Consider the following 17,927-nt stretch of genomic DNA (forward strand, 5'->3'; position numbering starts at 1 on the left):
ACATCCAATCTTGCTCCAGGCTCTGACTGTAGTGTGAGACATTATTGTGGTTAAAAACGTTAGTAAAACGGGGTCTCGTCCCCCGGACATCTGGATTATCGGCCCGGCATGTTCCCACTGCGCTACTCTGTTGCGATGGCAGGGCGTATTGCACCAGGCTCTGACTGTAGTGTGAGACATTATTGTGTTAAGATAACTTGGGCAGAGCGTGGTTTGGATCCACGGACCTCTGGGTTATGGGCCCAGCACGCTTCCACTGCGCCACTCTGCTGCTGTGAGAGCGCGACTTGCTTGAGGCTCTGGCTGTGGTGTGAGACATTTTGTGTTGAAATAACTTAAGCAGAGCGTGGTTTCGATCCACGGACCTCTGGGTTATGGGCCCAGCACACTTCCACTGCGCCACTCTGCTGCTGTGAGAGCGCGTCTTGGTAGCTGCTCTGGCTGTGGTGTGAGACATTTTGTGTTTAAATAACTTCAGCAGATCGTGGTTTCGATCCACGGACCTCTGGGGTATGGGCCAAGCACGCTCCCACTGCGCCACACTGCTGTTGCGAGAGCGCGTCTTGCTCGAGGCTCTGGCTCTAGTGCGAGATATTTTTTGTTGAAGTAACTTTAGCGGAGCGGTATTTCGATCCACGGACCTCTGGTTTTGGGCCCAGCACGCTCCCAATGCGCCACTCTGCTGCTGTGAGAGCGCGTCTTGCTCGAGGCTCTGGCTGTAGTGTGAGACATTTTGTGTTTAAATAACTTAACAGAGCGTGGATTCGATCCACGGACCTCTGGGTTTTGGGCCCAGCACGCTTCAACTGCGCCACTCTGCTGCTAGGGCTGCTCTGCTTTCTCCAGGCTCTGGCTGTAGAGAGAGACATTATTGTGTTAAAATAAATTTTAGCAGAGCGTGGTTTCGATCCACGGACCTCTGGGTTAAGGGCCCAGCACGCTTCCACTGCGCCACACTGCTGCGGTGAGAGCGCGTCTTGATGGAGGCTCTGGCTGTAGTGTGAGACATTTTGTGTTTAATTAACTTTAGCAGAGCATTGTTTCGATCCCCGGACCTCTGGGTTATGGGCCCAGCACGCTTCAACTGCGCCACTCTCCTGCGAGGGCTGCGCTGCTTGCTCCAGGCTCTGGCTGTAGAGTGAGACATTATTGTGTTATAATAACTTTAGCAGAGCGTGGATTATATCCACGGACCTCTGGGTTATGGGCCCAGCACGCTTCCACTGCGCCACCTTGCTACTGTGAAAACGCGACTTCCTCCAGGCTCTGGCTGTATTATGAGTCATTATTGTGTTAAGAAAAGCATGTAAGACCGCGGTTTTGATCCACGGACCTCCTGGTAATGGGCCCAGCACGCGACCACTGCGGCACTCTGCTGCGGTGAGAGCGCGTCTTGATCGAGGCTCTGGCTGTAGTGTGAGACATTTTGTGTTTAATTAACTTTAGCAGAGCATTGTTTCGATCCCCGGACCTCTGGGTTATTCGCCCAGCATGCCTCCACTGAGCCACTCTGCTGCAAGGGCAGGGTGTCTTGCATCAGGCTCTGGCTGTAGTGTGAGACATTATTGTGTTAAGATAACATTAGCAGAGCGTGGTCTCGTCCCCCGGACCTACGGATTATTGGCCCGGCATGCTTCCACTGCGCTACTCTGCTGCGAGGGCAGTTCGTTTTGCACCAGGCTCTGGCTGTTGTGTGAGACATTTTGTGTTGAAATAACTTTAGCAGAGCGTGGATTCGATCCACGGACCTCTGGGTTATGGGCCCAGCAAGCGACCACTGCGGCAGTCTGCTGCGATAGCGTCGCGTCTTGATGCAGGCCCTGGCTGTAGAGTGATACATTATTGTGTTAAAATAACTTTAGCAGAGCGTGGTTGCGATCCACGGACCTCTTGGTTATGGGCCCGGCATGCTTCCACTGAGCTACTCTGCTGCGAGGGCAGAGGGTCTTGCACCAATCTCTGGCTGTAGTGTGAGACATTATTGTGTTAAAATAACTTTAGCAGAGCATGGTTTCGACCCACGGACTTCTGGCTTTTCGCCCCAGCACGCTTCCAATGCGCCACTCTGCTGCTGTGAGACGCGACTTGCTCGAGGCTCTGGCTGTGGTGTGAGACATTTTGTGTTGAAATAACTTTGGCAGAGCGTGGATTCGATCCACGGACCTCTTGGTTATGGGCCCGACATTCTTCCACTGCGCTACTCTGCTGCGAGGGCAGAGCGTCGTGCACCAGGCTCTGGCTGTAGTGTGAGACATTATTGTGTTAAAATAACTTTAGCAGAGCGTGGATTCGATCCACGGACCTCTGGGTTATAGGCCCAGCATGCTTCCACTGCGCCACCCTGCTGCTGGGATAAATCGACTTATTCCAGGCTCTGGCTGTATTATGAGTCATTATTGCTTTAAGAAAAAGTTAGCAGACCGCGGTTTCGATCCACGGAACTCTTGGTTATGGGCCCAGCAAGCGACCAATGCGGCACTCTGCTGCGGTAGCGTCGGGTCTTGCTGCTGGCTCTGGCTGTCGATTGAGACATGATTGTGTTAAAATAACTTCAGCAGAGATGGTTTCGATCCACGGACCTCTTGGTTATGGGCCCGGCATTCTTCCACTGCGCTACTCTGCTGCGAGGGCAGAGCGTCGTGCACCAGGCTCTGGCTGTAGTGTGAGACATTATTGTGTTAAAATAACTTTAGCAGAGCATGGTTTCGACCCACGGACTTCTGGCTTTTCGCCCCAGCACGCTTCCACCGCGCCACACTGCTGCGGTGATTGGGCGTCTCGTACCAGTCTCTGGCTGTAGTTAGAGACGTTATTGTGTTATATAACTTTAGCAGAGCGTGGTTTCCTTCCACGGACCTCTGGGTTATGGGATCAGCACGCTTCCACTTTGCCACTCTGCTGCGACCGTCCAACTTGCTCCAGGCTCTGACTGTAGTGTGAGACATTATTGTGTTTAAAAACGTTAGTAAAACGGGGTCTCGTCCCCCGGACATCTGGACTATCGGCCAGGCATTCTTCCACTGCGCTTCTCTGCTGCGAGGGCAGAGCGTCTTGCGCCAGGCTCTGGCTGTAGTTTGAGACGTTATTGTGTTATATAACTTTAGCAGAGCGTGGTTTCGATCCACATACCTCTGGGTTATGGGCCCTGCACACTTCCACTGCGCCACTCTGCTGCTGTGAGAGCGCGACTTGCTTGAGGCTCTGGCTGTGGTGTGAGACATTTTGTGTTTAAATAACTTTAGCAGAGCGTGGTTTCGATCCACGGACATCCGGGTTATGGGCCCAGCACGCTTCCACTGCGCTATTCTGCTGCGAGAACGTCGCGTCTTGCTCCAGGCTCTGACCGTAGTGTGAGACATTATTGTGTTTTAAAACCGTTAGTAAAACGGGGTCTCGTAGGCCGGATATCTTGATTATTTGTCCGGCATGCTTCCACTGACCTACTCTGCTGCGAGGGTAGGGCGTATTGCACCAGGCTCTGGCTGTAGTGTGAGACATTATTGTGTTAATATAACTTTAGCAGGGCGTGGTTTCGATCCACGGACCTCTGGGTTATGGACCCAGCACGCATCCACTGCGACACTCTGCTGCGGTCGGGAGGGCGTCTTGCTCGAGGCTCTGGCTGTAGAGTGAGACATTTTGTGTTGAAATAACTTTAGCAGAGCGTGGTTTCGATCCATGGACCTCTGATTTATGGGCCCAGCACGCTCCAACTGCGCCAGTGTGCTGCGGTGATTGGGCGTCTTATACCAGGCTCTGGCTGTAGTTTGAGACGTTATTGTGTTATGTAAATTTGACAGAGCGTGGTTTCATTCCACGGACCTCTGGGTTATGGGCCCAGCACGCTTCAACTGCGCCACTCTGCTGCGAGAGCTGCGCTGCTTGCTCCAGGCTCTGGCTGTAGAGTGAGACATTATTGTGTTAAAATGACTTAAGCAGAGCGTGGTTTCGGTCTACGGACCTCTGGGTTATGGGCCCAGCTTGCTTCCACTGCCTCACTCTGCTGCGAGGGGAGCCCCTCTTTCTCCAGGCTCTGGCTGTAGTGTGAGATGTTATTGTATTAAAATAAACTTAGCAGAGCGTGGGTTCGATCCACGGACCTCTGGGTTATGGGCCCAGCACGCTCCCACTGCGCCACTCTGCTGCTGTGAGAGCGCGTCTTGCTCGGGGCTCTGGCTGTAGTTTGAGACATTTTGTGTTGAAATAACTTTAGCAGAGCGTGGATTCGATCCACGGACCTCTGGGTTATGGGCCCAGCACGCTTCCACTGCGCCACTCTGCTGCTAGGGCTGCTCTGCTTTCTCCGGGCTCTGGCTGTAGAGTGAGACATTATTGTGTTAAAATAACTTTTAGCACAGCGTGGTTTCGATCCAAGGACCTCTGGGTTATGGGCCCAGCACGCTTCCACTGCGCCAACCTGCTGCTGTGAGAACGCGACTTCCTCCAGGCTCTGGCTGTAGTGTGAGACATTTTGTGTTGAAATAACTTCAGCAGAGCGTGGACTCGATCTACGGACCTCTGGGTTATTTGCCCAGCACGCTTCTACTGCGCCACCTGGTTGCGAGGGTGCACTGCTTGCTCCAGGCTCTGGTTGTAGAGTGAGACATTTTTGTATTAAAATAACTTTAGCAGAGCATGGTTCGATCCACGGACCTCTGATTTATGGGCCCACAAGCGACCACTGCGTACTCTGCTGCGAGGGAAGTGCGTCTTCCTCCAGGCTCTGGCTGTAGTGTGAGATATTATTGAGTTAAAATGAACGTAGCAGAGCGTAGTTTCGATCCACGGACATCTGGGTTATGGGCCCAGCACGCCCCCACTGCGCCACTCTGCTGCGAGGACATCGCATCTTGCTCCAGGCTCTGACTGTAGTGTGAGACATTATTTTGTTTAAAAACGTTAGTGAAACGGCCTGTCGTCCCCCGGACATCTGTATTATTGGCCAGGCATGCTTCCACTGCGCTACTCTGCTGCGAGTGCAGGGCGTCTCGCTCGAGGTTCAGGCTGTAGTGCGAAACATTTTGTGTTGAAATAACTTTAGCAGAGCGTGGTTTCGGTCCACGGACCTCGGGGTTATGGGCCCAGCACGCTCCCACTGCGCCACTCTGCTGCTGTGTGAGCGCGTCTTGCTCGAGGCTCTGGCTCTAGTGTGAGACATTTTGTGTTGAAATAACTTTAGCGGAGCATGGTTTCGACCCACGGACTTCTAGCTTTTCGCCCCTGCACGCTTCCACTGCGCCACTCTGCTGCTGTGAATGCGCGTCTTCCTCGAGGCTCTGGCTGTAGTGTGTGACATTTTGTGTTGAAATAACTTTAGCAGGGCATGGTTTCGACCCGCGGACTTCTGGCTTTTCGCTCCAGCACGCTTCCACTGCGCCACTCTGCTGCGTTGATTGGGCGTCTTATACCAGGCTCTGTCTGTAGTTTGAGACGTTATTGTGTTATATAACTTTAGCAGAGCGTGGTTTCATTACACGGACCTCTGTGTTATGGGCCCAGCACGCTTCCACTTTGCCACTCTGCTGCGAGAACGTCGCATCTTGCTCCAGGCTCTGACTGTAGTGTGAGACATTATTGTGTTTAAAAACGTTAGTAAAACGGGGTCTCGTCCCCAAGACATCTGGATTATCGGCCCCGGCATGTTCCCACTACGCTACTCTGCTGCGAGGAGAGGGCGTTTTGCACCAGGCTCTGGCTGCAGTGTGAGACATTATTATGTTAAAATAACTTTAGCAGAGCGTGGTTTCGATCCACGGACCTCTGGGTTATGGGCAAAGCACGCTTCCACTGCGCCACTCTGCTGCTGTGAGAGCGCGTCTTGCTCGAGGCTCTGGCTGTGGTGTGAGACATTTTGTGTTGAAATAACTTTAGCAGACCGTGGTTTCGATCCACGGACCTCTGGGTTATGGGCAAAGCACGCTCCCAATGCGCCACACTGCTGCTGTCAGAGCGCGTCTTGCTCGAGGCTCTGGCTGTAGTCAGAGACATTTTGTGTTGAAATAACTTTAGCAGAGCGTGGATTCGATCGACGGACCTCTGGGTTATGGGCCCAGAACGCTTCAACTGCGCCACTATGCTGCGAGAACGTCGCGTCTTGCTCCAGGCTCTGACTGTAGTGTGAGACATTATTGTGTTTTATAAACTTTAGGAAAACGGGGTCTCGTATCCCGAACATCTGGATTATTGGCCCGGCATGCTTCCACTGCGCTACTCTGCTGCGAGGGCAGGGCGTATTGCACCAGGCTCTGGCTGTAGTGTGAGACATTATTGTGTTAAAATAACTTTAGCAGAGAGTGGTTTCGATCCACGGACCTCTGGGTTATGGGCCCAGCAAGCTTCCACTGCGCCACTCTGCTGTGTTGAGAGCACGTCTTGCTCGAGGCTCTGGCTGTTGTGTGAGACATTTTGTGTTGAAGTAACTTTAGCACAGCGTGGTTTCGATCCACGGACCTCTGGGTTATGGGCCCAGCACGCTTCAACTGCGCCACTCTGCTGCTGGGGCTGCTCTGCTTTCTCCGGGCTCTGGCTGTAGAGTGAGACATTATTGTGTTAAAATAACTTTTAGCACTGCGTGGTTTCGATCCATGGGCCTCTGGGTTATGGGCCCTGCAGGCTTCCACTGCGCCACCCTGCTGCTGTTAGAACGCGAATTCCTCCAGGCTCTGTCTGTATTCATCATCATCATCATCATCAGTTTACCCTCCAGGTTCGGTTTTTCCCTCGGACTTAGCGAGGGATCCCACCTCTACCGCCTCAAGGGCAGTGTCCTGGAGCTTCAGACGCTTGGTCGGGGATACAACTGGGGAGTATGACCAGTACCTCGCCCAGGCGGTTTCACCTGCTATGCTGAACAGGGGCCTTGTGGAGGGACGGGAAGATAGGAAGGGATAGGCAAGGAGGAGGGAAGGAAGATCCCGTGGCCTTAAGTTAGGTACCATCCCGGCATTCGCCTGGAGGAGAAGTGGAAAACCACGGAAAACCACTTCCAGGATGGCTCAGGTGGGAATCGAACCCACCTCTACTCAGTTGACCTCCCGAGGCTGAGTGGACACCGTTCCAGCCCTCGTACCACTTTTCAAATTTCGTGGAAGAGCCGGGAATCGAACCCCGGCCTCCGGGGGTGGCAGCTAATCACGCTAATCTGGCTGTATTATGAGTCATTATTGTGTTAAGAAAAAGTTAGCAGACCGCGGTTTCGATCCACGGACCTCTTGGTTATGGGCCCAGCACGCGACCACTGCGGCACTCTGCTGCGAGAGCTGCGCTGCTTGCTCCAGGCTCTGGCTGTTGTGTGAGACATTTTGTGTTGAAAAAAATTTAGCAGAGCATTGTTTCGAACCCCGGACCTCTGGGTTTTGCTCCCAGCATGCCTCCACTGAGCCACTCTGCTGTAAGGGCAGGGTGTCTTGCATCAGGCTCTGGCTGTAGTGTGAGACATTATTGTGTTAAGATAACATTAGCAGAGCGTGGCCTCGTCCCCCGGACCTGCGGATTATTGGATCGGCATGCTTCCACTGAGCCACTCTGCTGCAAGTGCAGGGTGTCTTGCATCAGGGTTGGCTGTAGTGTGAGACATTATTGTGTTAAAATAACTATAGCAGGGCGTGGTTTCGATCCACGGACCTCTGGGTTGTGGGCCCAGCACGCTCCGACTGCGCCAATCTGCTGCTGTGAAAGCGCGTCCTACTCGAGGCTCTGGCTGTAGTGCGAGACATTTTGTGTTGAAATAACTTTAGCAGAGGGTGGTTTCGGTTGACGGACCTCGGAGTTATGGGCCCAGCACGGTTCAACTGCGCCACTCTGTTGCGAGGGCTGCTCTGCTTTCTCCAGGCTCTGGCTGTAGAGTGAGACATTATTGTGTTAAAATAACTTCAGATGAGCGTGGTTTCGATCCACGGACCTCTTGTTTATGGGCACAGCACGCTCCCACTGCGCCACCCTGCTGCTGTGAGAACGCGACTTCCTCCAGGCTCTGGCTGTATTATGAGTCATTATTGTGTTAAGAACAATTTAGCAGACCGCCGTTTCGATCAACGGACCTCTGGGTTATGGGCACAGCACGCTTCAACTGCGCCACTCTGCTGCGTGGGGTGCGCGTCTTTCTCCAGGCTCTGGCTGTAGTGTGAGATATTATTGTGTTAAAATAAACTTAGCAGAGCGTGGTTTCGATCCACGGACCTCTGGGTTATGGGCCCAGCACGCTTCCACTGCGCCACTCTGCTGCTGTGTGAGCGCGTCTTGCTCTAGGCACTGGCTGTAGTGTGAGACATTTTGTGTTTAAAAACGTTAGTAAAACGGGTTCTCGTCCCCGGGACATCTGGATTATTGGCCAGGCATGCTTCCACTGGGCTACTCTGCTGCGACGGGAGGGTGTCTTGCACCAGGCTCTGGCGGTAGTGTGAGACATTATTGTGTTAAAATAACTTTAGCAGAGCGCGGTTTCGATACACGGCCCTCGGTGAACTGGGCCCAGCACGCTTCCACTGCGCCACTCTGCTGCTGTGAATGCGCGTCTTGCTCGAGGCTCTGGCTGTAGTGTGAGACATTTTGTGTTGAAATAACTTTAGCAGAGCGTGGTTTCGATCCACAGACCTCTGGGGTATGGGCCCAGCACGCTTCCACTGCGCCACTCTGCTGAGTTGAGAGCGCGTCTTGCTCGAGGCTCTGGCTGTAGTGCGAGACATTTTGTGTTGAAATGACTTTAGCAGAGCGTGGATTCGATCCACGGACCTCTGGGTTATGGGCCCAGCACGCTTCAACTGCGCCACTCTGCTGCGAGGGTGCGCTGCTTGCTCCAGGCTCTGGCTGTAGAGTGAGACATTTTTGTATTAAAATAACTTTAGCAGAGCGTGGTTTCGATCCCGGGACCTCTGGGTTATGGGCCCAGCCCGCCTCCACTGCCTCACTCTGCTGCGTGGGGTGCGCGTCTTTCTCCAGGCTCTGGCTGTAGTGTGAGATTTTATTGTGTTAAAATAAACTTAGCAGAGCGTGGTTTCGATCCACGGACCTCTGGGTTATGGGCCCAGCACGCTTCCACTGCGCCACTCTGCTGCTGTGTGAGCGCGTCTTGCTCTAGGCACTGGCTGTAGTGTGAGACATTTTGTGTTTAAAAACGTTAGTAAAACGGGTTCTCGTCCCCGGGACATCTGGATTATTGGCCAGGCATGCTTCCACTGGGCTACTCTGCTGCGACGGCAGGGCGTCTTGCATCAGGCTCTGGCGGTAGTGTGAGACATTATTGTGTTAAAATAACTTTAGCAGAGCGCGGTTTCGATACACGGCCCTCGGTGAACTGGGCCCAGCACGCTTCCACTGCGCCACTCTGCTGCTGTGAAAGCGCGTCTTGCTCGAGGCTCTGGCTGTAGTGTGAGACATTTTGTGTTGAAATAACTTTAGCAGAGCGTGGTTTCGATCCACAGACCTCTGGGGTATGGGCCCAGCACGCTTCCAATGCGCCACTCTGCTGAGATGAGAGCGGGTCTTGCTCGAGGCTCTGGCTGTAGTGCGAGACATTTTGTGTTGAAATAACTTTAGCAGAGCGTGGATTCGATCCACGGACCTCTGGGTTATGGGCCCAGCACGCTTCAACTGCGCCACTCTGCTGCGAGGGTGCGCGGCTTGCTCCAGGCTCTGGCTGTAGAGTGAGACATTTTTGTATTAAAATAACTTTAGCAGAGCGTGGTTTCGATCCCGGGACCTCTGGGTTATGGGCCCAGCACGCTTCCACTGCGCCACCCTGGGGCTGTGAGAACGCGACTTTCTCCAGGCTCTGGCTGTATTATGAGTCATTATTGTGTTAAGAAAACGTTAGCAGACCGCGGGTTCGATCCACGGACCTCTGAGTTATGGGCCCACAAGAGACCACTGCGGCACTCTGCTGCGAGAACATCGCATCTTGCTCCAGGCTCTGACTGTAGTGTGAGATATTATTGTGTTAAGATAAACTTAGCAGAGCGTGGTTTCGATCCACGGACCTCTGGGGTATGGGCCCAGCACGCTTCCACTGCGCCACTCTGCTGCGAGAACATCGTATCTTGCTCCAGGCTCTGACTGTAGTGTGAGACATTATTGTATTTAAAAACGTTAGTAAAACGGGTTCTCGTCCGCCGGACATCTGGATTATTAACCAGGCATGCTTCCACTGCGCTGCACTGCTGCGAGTGCAGGGCGTCTTGCTCGAGGCTCTGGCTGTAGTGCGAGACATTTTGTGTTGAAATAACTTTAGCAGAGCGTGGTTTCGATCCACGGACCCCTTGGTTATGGGCCCAGCACGTACCCACTGCGCCACTCTACTGCTGTGAGAACGCGTCTTGCTCGAGGCTCTCGCTGTAGTGTGAGACATTTTGTGTTGAAATAAATTTAGCAGCGCGTGGATTCGATCCACGGACCTCTGGGTTATGGGCCCAGCACTCTTCCACTGCGTCACCCTGCTGCTGTGCGAACGCGACTTCCTCCGGGCTCTGGCTGTATTATGAGTCATTATTGTGTTAAGAATACGTTAACAGACAGCGGTTTCGATCCACGGACCTCTTGGTTATGGGCCCAGCATGCGACCACTGCGGCACTCTGCTGCGGAAGCGTCGCGTCTTGCTGCAGGCTCTGACTGTAGTGTGAGACATTATTGTGTTTTAAAAACGTTAGTAACACGGGGTCTGGCCCCCCGGACATCTGGATTATTGGCCACGCATGCTTCCACTGCGCTACTCTGCTGCGAGGGCAGGGCGTCTTGCACCAAGCTCTGGCGGTAGTGTGAGACATTATTGTGTTAAAGTAACTTTAGCAGAGCGTGGATTGGATCCACGGACCTCTGGGTTATGGCCCAGCACGCTTCCACTGTGCCACTCTGCTGCTGTCAGAGCGCGTCTCGCTCCAGGCTCTGACTGTAGTGTGAGACATTATTGTGTTAAAGTAACTTTAGCAGAGCGTGGTTTCGATCTACGGACCTCTGGGTTATGGCCCAGCACGCTTCCACTCCGCCACTCTGCTGCTGTGAGCGCGAATTGCTTGAGGCTCTGGCTGTGGTGTGAGACATTTAGAGTTGAAATATCTTTAGCAGAGCGTGGTTTCGATCTACGGACACCTGGGTTATGGGCCCAGCACGCTTCCACTGCGCCACTCTGCTGCGAGAACGTCGCGTCTTGCTCCAGGCTCTGACTGTAGTGTGAGACATTATTGTGTTTTAAAACCGTTAGTAAAACGGGGTCTCGTAGCCCGGACATCTTGATTATTTGTCCGGCATCCTTCCACTGCGCTACTCTGCTGCGAGGGCAGGGCGTATTGCACCAGGCTCTGGCTGTAGTGTGAGACATTATTGTGTTAAAACAACTTTAGCAGGGCGTGGTTTCGATCCACGTACCTCTGGGTTATGGACCCAGCACGCATCCACTGCGCCACTCTGCTGCGGTGATTGGGCGTCTTATACCAGGCTCTGGCTGTAGTTTGAGACGTTATTGTGTTATATAACTTTGGCGGAGAGCGGAATCGATCCACGGACCTCTGGGTTATGGGCCCAGCACGCTTCCACTGCGCCACTCTGCTGCGAGAGCTGCGCTGCTTGCTCCAGGCTCTGGCTGTGGAGTGAGACATTATTGTGTTTAAAAACGTTAGTAAAACTGGGTCTCGTCCACCGGACATCTGGATTATTAGCCAGGCATGCTTCCACTGCTCTACTGTGCTGCGAGAACGTCGCGTCTTGCTCCAGGCTCTGACTGTAGTGTGAGACATTATTGTGTTTTAAAACCGTTAGTAAGACGGGGTCTCGTAGCCCGGACATCTTGATTATTTGTCCGGCATCCTTCCACTGCGCTACTCTGCTGCGAGGGCAGGGCGTATTGCACCAGGCTCTGGCTGTAGTGCGAGACATTTTGTGTTGAAATAACTTTAGCAGAGCGTGGTTTCGATCCACGGACCTCTGGGTTATGGGCCCAGCATGCGACCACTGCGGCACTCTGCTGCGGAAGCGTCGCGTCTTGCTGCAGGCTCTGACTGTAGTGTGAGACATTATTGTGTTTTAAAAACGTTAGTAACACGGGGTCTGGCCCCCCGGACATCTTGATTATTTGTCCGGCATCCTTCCACTGCGCTACTCTGCTGCGAGGGCAGGGCGTATTGCACCAGGCTCTGGCTGTAGTGCGAGACATTTTGTGTTGAAATAACTTTAGCAGAGCGTGGTTTCGATCCACGGACCTCTGGGTTATGGGCCCAGCACGCTCCCACTGCGCCACTCTGCTGCTGTGAGAGCGCGTCTTGCTCGAGGCTCTGGCCATAGTGTGAGACAATTTGTGTTGAAATAACTTTAGCAGAGCGTGGATTCGATCCACGGACCTCTGAGTTATGGGCCCAGCATGCTCCCACTGCGCCACTCTGCTGCTGAGAGAGCGCGTCTTGCTCGACGCTCTGGCTGTCGATTGAGACATTATTGTGTTAAAATAACTTTAGCAGAGCGTGGTTTCGATCCACGGACCTCTTGGTTATGGGCCCAGCAGGCTTCAACTGCGCCACCCTGCTGCTGTGAAAAAGCGACTTCCTCCAGGCTCTGGCTGTATTATGAGCTGTATTATATTGTGTAAAGAAAAGCATGCCAGACCTCGGTTTCGATCCACGGACCTCTTGGTAATGGGCCCAGCACGCTTCAACTGCGCCACTCTGCTGCGAGAGCTGCGCTGCTTGCTCCAGGCTCTGGCTGTTGTGTGAGACATTTTGTGTTGAAATAACTTTAGCAGAGCGTGGATTCGATCCACGGACGTCTGGGTTATGGGCCCAGCACGCTTCAACTGCGCCACTCTGCTGCAAGAGCTGCGCTGCTTGCTCCAGGCTCTGGCTGTAGAGTGAGACATTATTGTGTTAAAATAACTTTAGCAGAGCGTGGTTTCGATCTACGGACCTCTGGGTTATGGGCCCAGCACGCTTCCACTGCGCCACTCTGCTGCTGTGAGAGCGCGACTTGCTTGAGACTCTGGCTGTGTTGTGAGACATTTTGTGCTGAAATAACTTTAGCAGAGCGTGGTTTCGATCCACGGACATCTGGGTTATGGGCCCAGCACGATTCCACTGCGGCACTCTGCTGCGAGAACGTCGCGTCTTGCTCCAGGCTCTGACTGTCGTGTGAGACATTATTGTGTTTTAAAACCGTTAGTAAAACGGGGTCTCGTAGCCCGGACGTCTTGATTATTTGTCCGGCATGCTTCCACTGCGCTAATCTGCTGCGAGGGCAGGGCGTATTGCATCAGGCTCTGGCTGTAGTGTGAGACATTATTGTGTTAAAATAACTTTAGCAGGGCGTGGTTTCGATCCACGGACCTCTGGGTTATGGACCCAGCACGCATCCACCGCGCCAATCTGCTGCGGTGAGAAGGCGTCTTGCTCGAGGCTCTGGCTGTAGAGTGAGGCATTTTGTGTTGAAATAACTTTAGCAGAGCGTGGTTTCGATCCACGGACCTCTGGGTTATGGGCCCAGCACGCTCCCACTGCGCCACTCTGCTGCGGTGATTGGGCGTCTTATACCAGGCTCTGGCTGTAGTTTGAGACGTTATTGTGTTATATAACTTTGGCAGAGAGTGGAATCGATCCACGGACCTCTGGTTATGGGCCCAGCACGCTTCCAGTGCGCCACTCTGCTGCTGTGAGAGCGCGTCTTGCTCGAGACACTGGCTGTCGATTGAGACATTATTGTGTTAAAATAACTTTAGCAGAGGCGGTTTCGATCCACGGACCTCTTGGTTATGGGCCCGGCATGCTTCCACTGCGCTACTCTGCTGCGAGGCCCGAGCGTCTTGCACCAGACTCTTGCTGTAGTGTGAGACATTATTGTGTTAAAATAACTTTAGCGGAGCATGGTTTCGACCCACGGACTTCTGGCTTTTCGCCCCAGCACGCTTCCACCGCGCCACTCTGCTGCGGTGATTGCGCGTCTCATACCGGTCTCTGGCTGTAGTTTGAGACGTTACCGTGTTATATAACTTGAGCAGGGCGTGGTTTCATTCCACGGACTTCTGGGTTATGGGCCCAGCACTCTTCCACTTTGCCACTCTGCTGCGAGACCGTCCAATTTGCTGCAGGCTCTGACTGTAGTGTGAGACATTATTGTGTTTAAAAACGTTAGTAAAACGGTGTCTCGTCCCCCGGACATCTGGATTATCGGCCCGGCATGTTCCCACTGCACTACTCTGCTGCGATGGCAGGGCGTATTGCACCATGCTCCGGCTGTAGTGTGTGACATTATTGTGTTAAAATAACTTTAGCAGAGCGTGGTTTCGATCCACGGACCTCTGGGTTAAGGGCCCTGCACGCTTCCACTGCGCCACTCTGCTGCTGTGAGAGCGCGACTTGCTTGAGGCTTTGGCTGTGGTGTGAGACATTTTGTGTTGAAATAAGCGTAGCAGAGCGTGGTTTCGATCCACGGACATCTGGGTTATGGGCCCAGCACGCTTCCACTGCGCCACTCCGCTGCGAGAACGTCCGGTCTTGCTCCAGGCTCTGACTGTAGTGTGAGACATTATTGTGTTTTAAAACCGTTAGTAAAACGGGGTCTCGTAGCGCGGACATCTTGATTATTGGTCCGGCATGCTTCCACTGCGCTACTCTGCTGCGAGCGCAGGGCGTATTGCACCAGGCTCTGGCTGTAGTGTGAGACATTATTGTGTTAAAATAACTTTAGCAGAGCGTGGTTTCGATCCACGGACCTCTGAGATATGGGCCCAGCACGCTTCCACTGCGCCAATCTGCTGCTGGGAGAGCGCGACTTGCTTGAGGCTCTGGCTGTGTTGTGAGACATTTTGTGTTGAAATAACTTTAGCAGAGCGTGGTTTCGATCCACGGACATCTGGGTTATGGACCCAGCACGCATCCACTGCGCCACTCTGCTGCGAGAACGTCGCGTCTTGCTCCAGGCTCTGACTGTAGTGTGAGGCATTATTGTATTTAAGAACGTTAGTAAAACAGGGTCTAGTCCACCGGACATCTGGATTATTGGCGAGGCATGCTTCGACTGCGCTACCGTGCTGCGAGTGCAGGGCGTCTTGCTCGAGGCTCTGGCTGTAGTGCGAGACATTTTGTGTTGAAATAACTTTAGCAGAGCGTGGTTTCGATCCACGGACCTCTGGGTTATGAGCCCAGCACGCTCCCACTGCGCCTCTCTGCTGCTGTGCCAGCGCGTCTTGCTCGAGGCTCTGGTTGTAGTATGAGACATTTTGTGTTTAAATAACTATAGCAGAGCGTGGATTCGATCCAGGGACCTCTGGGTTATGGGCCCAGCACCCTTCAACTGCGCCACTCTCCTGCGAGGGCTGCGCTGCTTGCTCCAGGCTCTGGCTGTAGTTTGAGACATTATTGTGTTATAATAACTTTAGCAGAGCGTGGATTCGATTTACGGACCTCTGGGTTATGGGCCCAGCACGCTTCCACTGCGTCACCCTGCTGCTGTGCGAACGCGACTTCCTCCGGGCTCTGGCTGTATTATGAGTCATTATTGTGTTAAGAATACGTTAACAGACAGCGGTTTCGATCCACGGACCTCTTGGTTATGGGCCCAGCATGCGACCACTGCGGCACTCTGCTGCGGAAGCGTCGCGTCTTGCTGCAGGCTCTGACTGTAGTGTGAGACATTATTGTGTTTTAAAAACGTTAGTAACACGGGGTCTGGCCCCCCGGACATCTGGATTATTGGCCACGCATGCTTCCACTGCGCTACTCTGCTGCGAGGGCAGGGCGTCTTGCACCAAGCTCTGGCGGTAGTGTGAGACATTATTGTGTTAAAGTAACTTTAGCAGAGCGTGGATTGGATCCACGGACCTCTGGGTTATGGCCCAGCACGCTTCCACTGTGCCACTCTGCTGCTGTCAGAGCGCGTCTCGCTCCAGGCTCTGACTGTAGTGTGAGACATTATTGTGTTAAAGTAACTTTAGCAGAGCGTGGTTTCGATCTACGGACCTCTGGGTTATGGCCCAGCACGCTTCCACTCCGCCACTCTGCTGCTGTGAGCGCGAATTGCTTGAGGCTCTGGCTGTGGTGTGAGACATTTAGAGTTGAAATATCTTTAGCAGAGCGTGGTTTCGATCTACGGACACCTGGGTTATGGGCCCAGCACGCTTCCACTGCGCCACTCTGCTGCGAGAACGTCGCGTCTTGCTCCAGGCTCTGACTGTAGTGTGAGACATTATTGTGTTTTAAAACCGTTAGTAAAACGGGGTCTCGTAGCCCGGACATCTTGATTATTTGTCCGGCATCCTTCCACTGCGCTACTCTGCTGCGAGGGCAGGGCGTATTGCACCAGGCTCTGGCTGTAGTGTGAGACATTATTGTGTTAAAACAACTTTAGCAGGGCGTGGTTTCGATCCACGTACCTCTGGGTTATGGACCCAGCACGCATCCACTGCGCCACTCTGCTGCGGTGATTGGGCGTCTTATACCAGGCTCTGGCTGTAGTTTGAGACGTTATTGTGTTATATAACTTTGGCGGAGAGCGGAATCGATCCACGGACCTCTGGGTTATGGGCCCAGCACGCTTCCACTGCGCCACTCTGCTGCGAGAGCTGCGCTGCTTGCTCCAGGCTCTGGCTGTGGAGTGAGACATTATTGTGTTTAAAAACGTTAGTAAAACTGGGTCTCGTCCACCGGACATCTGGATTATTAGCCAGGCATGCTTCCACTGCTCTACTGTGCTGCGAGAACGTCGCGTCTTGCTCCAGGCTCTGACTGTCGTGTGAGACATTATTGTGTTTTAAAACCGTTAGTAAGACGGGGTCTCGTAGCCCGGACATCTTGATTATTTGTCCGGCATCCTTCCACTGCGCTACTCTGCTGCGAGGGCAGGGCGTATTGCACCAGGCTCTGGCTGTAGTGCGAGACATTTTGTGTTGAAATAACTTTAGCAGAGCGTGGTTTCGATCCACGGACCTCTGGGTTATGGGCCCAGCATGCGACCACTGCGGCACTCTGCTGCGGAAGCGTCGCGTCTTGCTGCAGGCTCTGACTGTAGTGTGAGACATTATTGTGTTTTAAAAACGTTAGTAACACGGGGTCTGGCCCCCCGGACATCTTGATTATTTGTCCGGCATCCTTCCACTGCGCTACTCTGCTGCGAGGGCAGGGCGTATTGCACCAGGCTCTGGCTGTAGTGCGAGACATTTTGTGTTGAAATAACTTTAGCAGAGCGTGGTTTCGATCCACGGACCTCTGGGTTATGGGCCCAGCACGCTCCCACTGCGCCACTCTGCTGCTGTGAGAGCGCGTCTTGCTCGAGGCTCTGGCCATAATGTGAGACAATTTGTGTTGAAATAACTTTAGCAGAGCGTGGATTCGATCCACGGACCTCTGAGTTATGGGCCCAGCATGCTCCCACTGCGCCACTCTGCTGCTGAGAGAGCGCGTCTTGCTCGACGCTCTGGCTGTCGATTGAGACATTATTGTGTTAAAATAACTTTAGCAGAGCGTGGTTTCGATCCACGGACCTCTTGGTTATGGGCCCAGCAGGCTTCAACTGCGCCACCCTGCTGCTGTGAAAAAGCGACTTCCTCCAGGCTCTGGCTGTATTATGAGCTGTATTATATTGTGTAAAGAAAAGCATGCCAGACCTCGGTTTCGATCCACGGACCTCTTGGTAATGGGCCCAGCACGCTTCAACTGCGCCACTCTGCTGCGAGAGCTGCGCTGCTTGCTCCAGGCTCTGGCTGTTGTGTGAGACATTTTGTGTTGAAATAACTTTAGCAGAGCGTGGATTCGATCCACGGACGTCTGGGTTATGGGCCCAGCACGCTTCAACTGCGCCACTCTGCTGCGAGAGCTGCGCTGCTTGCTCCAGGCTCTGGCTGTAGAGTGAGACATTATTGTGTTAAAATAACTTTAGCAGAGCGTGGTTTCGATCTACGGACCTCTGGGTTATGGGCCCAGCACGCTTCCACTGCGCCACTCTGCTGCTGTGAGAGCGCGAC

At 53.3% G+C, this 17,927-nt stretch overlaps 2 non-coding genes across 2 annotated transcripts; both read right to left on the reverse strand.

The window, feature by feature from the left end:
• Positions 1-749: 749 nt before the first annotated feature.
• Positions 750-821, reverse strand: TRNAL-CAA (transfer RNA leucine (anticodon CAA)). The gene has a single exon. It is a non-coding gene; the product is annotated as a tRNA-Leu (tRNA).
• A 1,453-nt stretch (positions 822-2,274) lies between these two features.
• Positions 2,275-2,346, reverse strand: TRNAI-UAU (transfer RNA isoleucine (anticodon UAU)). The gene has a single exon. It is a non-coding gene; the product is annotated as a tRNA-Ile (tRNA).
• Positions 2,347-17,927: the final 15,581 nt, after the last annotated feature.

This window comes from Anabrus simplex, chromosome 8 (genome assembly GCF_040414725.1).
Source record: "Anabrus simplex isolate iqAnaSimp1 chromosome 8, ASM4041472v1, whole genome shotgun sequence".
Taxonomy (NCBI): Eukaryota; Metazoa; Arthropoda; class Insecta; order Orthoptera; family Tettigoniidae; genus Anabrus; species Anabrus simplex.